At 39.0% G+C, this 4,730-nt stretch overlaps 1 pseudogene; it reads right to left on the reverse strand.

Annotated features, from left to right (window-relative positions):
- Positions 1 to 1,622: 1,622 nt before the first annotated feature.
- On the reverse strand, positions 1,623 to 2,103 carry LOC105741487 (annotated as a pseudogene).
- Between the last annotated feature and the right edge of the window lie 2,627 nt (positions 2,104 to 4,730).

The raw sequence follows: 4,730 nt of genomic DNA on the forward strand, positions 1-4,730 counted from the left end.
GCATATCGTGCTTGGCCTGGTTTTCCTGGTGTACTCTGCTGGCCACTGAAACCCAGTGTGGTGGCGCATGCTTGCAATGCAAGTGCTGGGAAGGCTGAGACAGGAGGATCACTATGAGTCTGAACTGTGTAGTGAGGCCTTGTACCAAATAAATAAATAAATTTTTTTTAAAAGAATGACTTGATTTAAACAAATTGGGCAGAAAAGAAAAAACAGAAATGGTAAAATTTAATAGATCTTCTGAGGGGTATAGGAATCACAGGGAAAAGAGAAACTAAACTTATTTGAAGAAGGGTATGAGGTCAAGAGAAAACACATACATTTTTAAAACAAAATATCAAGGCAAATTTTTTAGCCACTGGAAGTGATCTATATGGTGTAAATAATTGAGCATATACATAATTAAGAAAGAGTAATGGAAACATTGCCTCTGATATAAAAGAGACTCTAACAGAAGATGACCATGTATACAGATACAAGGGGGCATATTGCCTTGGTGGGAAGATTATGTAATTTTATCTGAATATATTCATTTTATTAATAAAGCATAATGTGATAAAAGGGTACTATTCATCTTATGGTGGCTGAGAAACTAAAAGAGAGCAGGAAGGGCATACCTTACATGGCCTAACTTCTGTTCAATAAGTGTACAGTTTTATGAGTTCTGCACCTCAGCCAGCTCACAACTAAGCCTTAACACAAGGCCTTTGTGGGGCCTTGATGACCCAAACCAGAATAGAGAGTATAGAAGGACTATCTGGCAATGCCAAGGATCCACATGAAAATCTCAAAGAAAAAAAGTAGAGAGACTGGAATTTTGAGATGATTAGTTGTATTAACTTATTAGTTTCTTACTGCCTATCTTAGTTACTTTCTCATTGTTGATACACAATACTTGACACCCAGAATTTAAAGGAGGAGAAATTTCTTTTGTCTCACAGTATGTTGAGGTTTCAGTCCCTAATTTCAGTTGGTGGTAAGGCAGGTGCCATGTCAGAGGGGCATAGTGTAGAAAAAATAACTCACGGCATAGCAGCAGGAAACAGAGAGAGATAACAAGAGGTTGGAGGGAGATACCTTTCGGGGCCACACCCCCAGGTATCCACCTTCTCAGACCAGACTTTACATCCCAGTATTGCATTTGGCTATAAACACTTCAGTAGCGCAGTCCACTGATGAGTATCACATCCCCCAGATTCAGTCACTCCCCTGAAGCCCAAGCCATGAGCTCATAAGCTTTGGGCTGGAGTATTCAGATATAAAAATAACACTGTCATAGCAAATCACCATAAACTGAAGGCTAAAATAACATAAATTTATTCTTTCCTAATCCTGGAGGCTGAAATTCCAAACCAAAGTGCCGACTACACTTGGTCAGTTTCTCTCAGGAGCATCCCTCGAGGTTTCTTCCACTCATTGGAGCCTCCTGGAATCCACTAGTTTTGGTACAGTCTAACTCTGGTTTGCTTTTGTTTTCACATAGTGTGTTTTCTTTCTTTCTTTTTTTTTCATTTACCTAAAAATTTATTTTGTAGAATTCTCTGTACATTCCTGCATGTTAAAAGTTCCAAAGCCACCTTAAATTACTTAATAAAAATTAAACACTCATTTACATATTTATTTGGAAGTGTTTACACCAGTACAGTGAAACTAAAGTTTAGAGAACATATGTGATTAGTTTAGGTATCATCAGTTTATTATAAAAGAGACATGGAAATTATGTACATGATGCAAGACACAGAACTTCAGTGGAATGGCCAGCGTTGTGTGACGCCACTTCAACAGTGATTTACTTCACTCTACATATTTTCCAAGAATGTCACCATCTCTAAACAAGAAATAATCCTTGTCATCTAGAACTTCGTGGGTGCCTCCATATTCTGGAAGAAGAACTTTATCTCCAACTTTCACACTAACAGGTTGGATCTCTCCACCCTTCCCCTTGGAGCTGGACCCCACAGCTACCACAGTTGCCTACAGCACTTTGCCTTGCGATTTTTCTGGAAGCATAAGGCCTCCTTTGGTGACAGTTTCAGCTGCGCTCCTTTCAACCAACACGTGGTCAAACAGCGGGAGAAACTTCCGAAATGTCTGTCCTGTCATGGCTCCTGCCCCGCAGCTCGCTCCAACACCACGTCACCTCCGCAAAGAGAAACCTACTCTTCAGCCAGTGTTCTTTCTTAGGCCTCTGAATTTCAAATTTTCTCCCCCTTCTGATAAATAGTACTTTAAACATATACTTAAGAAAAATAATGGATACATTGCCTCTGATAGAAAAGATGTACACAGATGCAAGGGGGTTTATGGTGTTGGTGAGAAGATCAGATCATTTTATCTGAGTATAGACATTTTACTAATGAAACACAACATGATATAGGAGTACTATTCACCTTATGGTGTCCGAGAAGTGAAAAGAACAGAAGGAGATGTTCTAAATGGGCTAACTACATTCAATTTCAGTTATAGACACCACCTAAACCAAGGAATCTCTCATCTTAGAATCCTTAATTATACCTACAACATGACTCTATTTTCATGAAAAGTCACATTTACATGCAGGGTTTATACTTGAATTATCAAAAGTATTCAACCAACTATAGAAATGATGCAATCATTTAGGTCAGCAAAGTAAAATAACTAGGGAAGCTTACGAGTCCACTTTCCAGTGGTGTGAAAAATATATGAGACAAACAACTTAAAAAGAGGAAAGATTTATTTAGGCCTATAGTTTCAATCTAGGGTCACGTGGCTTTTATGCTTATGGTCTGTGGAAGTTTGCCAGTGATTGGAGAATGTGGAAAGGGAGTACCATCCTCCTTAGGATGGGAGAGGCAAAGACAGAAAAGAAGGGCATGCTCTAAATGAGCTACTTCTATCCAGTAAGGATAGAGTTTTATAGGTACTGTGTGCCACCAGACTTGTAGCTAAGTCTTAACACATGGCCTCAGTGGGGCATTTGAGACCCAAACTATAAAAGGGAATATAGCATCTGGAAATGTCAAAGATCCAAATGGGCTTCCAATAAGTTGAAACAAGACCAGTCAACAAACAGGTGTGCAATATTCCTTAGCAACATACTGCTACATGGGTGCCAATATATGCTAGGTGCATAGTTACTATTTTAATCATAGTTGGGATTTTGCCAGCAGGTATGACAAATAGAGTAATAAGGAAGTTGTAAACCTTGAGTGGAATTGGCTATGTGCTATAGAACTGAGGTGTATCACTTAAAAGGTGAGTTCAAGAAGAGAGGTGATTTCTTTTAAAAAATATACTATTGGATTAGAGGTCAATATGAGGTTAAGAAGTCAACAAAATTAGTGTGAATGAGGATGGATAGAAATGCTTGAATTCATTGGTTATTGCTGGCATAATATGAGGGTACACATCAAGCTGGTCTTTTAAGTCATTCCCTTGAGTCAGATGCTTAAATTAAAATTTTAGAATTAATTTTTCTCAAATTTTGCTACACATTGGAATCATGAGTGATTCTGAATTAATTGTATTGAACAGGGTCCCAAAACTGTGTTATTCCAGGTTAAGAATTACTCACTTAGAACAAATCTAGAACATATATGACTAAGTTCGTGAGCATGTATAGAGTTCAGAAAATGAAAACCAGTGAAGCTAAGACAAGGGATCAGAGTGTTGAAAGAGTCTCTCTGGCAGTGGAAGGCAATCTGTAAAGCTCAAGGAACAGAGCATGATTCACAGAAGCAAAAGATGAAGTAGGCTCCTCAGGAAACTCGTTCACTCCTGATACTACCAATTCTATGGCAGCTGGGACCAGAAAGCTTTATGGAAACCTTGCTATTACTCACAGGTTGTGGGGATAATACTCACCAGGGGATGCCAAACAAGTATTACAAATTTCAGTTTAAAATGATGCTTACAGTGCTAACACTCAAAGGTTCAACTTCCTTGAAAAGATTATGAAATCTAAGAAAGTCATAGTTTATATCATTGTTTATTATACACAAAAGGTATGTATAAGTATTTTCTAATGAATATCTTGAAAGAAGATAAGCACAATTTATACCATGAAATTATGTGAGGAGGCAGGAGAGAGGTGATCTGTGGGCCCAATGCACACAGGCACAGAGATTTCCTGGCACAATTTAATAACTTTGCCAGACTCTGAGTAACCTGCAGGATGGTAACAAGCTCTGACCTTCCTTAGCCCCCCAGTGCACAGGCATGGAGTTTTTGCTGGTTCTGGTCCAAACTTCTAAGAACTTAGGAGGATTCTGAGTGGCCTGCAGGATGCAGGGCAGCTGCATTCTATGGACCCAATGTGAGCAGGTGCTGAGCTTCTCTGGAGCCATTTAAGAACTTTGGTGGACTCTGACCAGAGCCTGTGGGACTCTGTCTGGGTGATTACTGAGAGCTTCAAAAATGCCAAAACACAGGAGCAAAAGGCAATCTCCATGCTCTAGCCCACCCAAAACAAATGCAGGAGACAAAGACATTCAAGAACTTGGAAATCACACACCTGAAATCTCTGAAATGACAGCAACAGCGATAAAGAAAAAGTCTATCAGGCTACTGAGGAAATAAGATCAGAAATAATCTCTCAGGTCCAAAAAGAAAGGACAACAATTGCAAAAGAATGGCTTAGCAGAGCTAAAGAAGACATGGATAGAAAAATGCAGGATAATAGAGAAATGATGGGAACACTGGATGAAAGATACAGAAAAGAATTAGAATCCATGAAACAGATTCAGAGATCC

The sequence above is a fragment of the Octodon degus genome, unplaced genomic scaffold, assembly GCF_000260255.1.
Source record: "Octodon degus isolate 3935 unplaced genomic scaffold, OctDeg1.0 scaffold00013, whole genome shotgun sequence".
NCBI lineage: Eukaryota > Metazoa > Chordata > Mammalia > Rodentia > Octodontidae > Octodon > Octodon degus.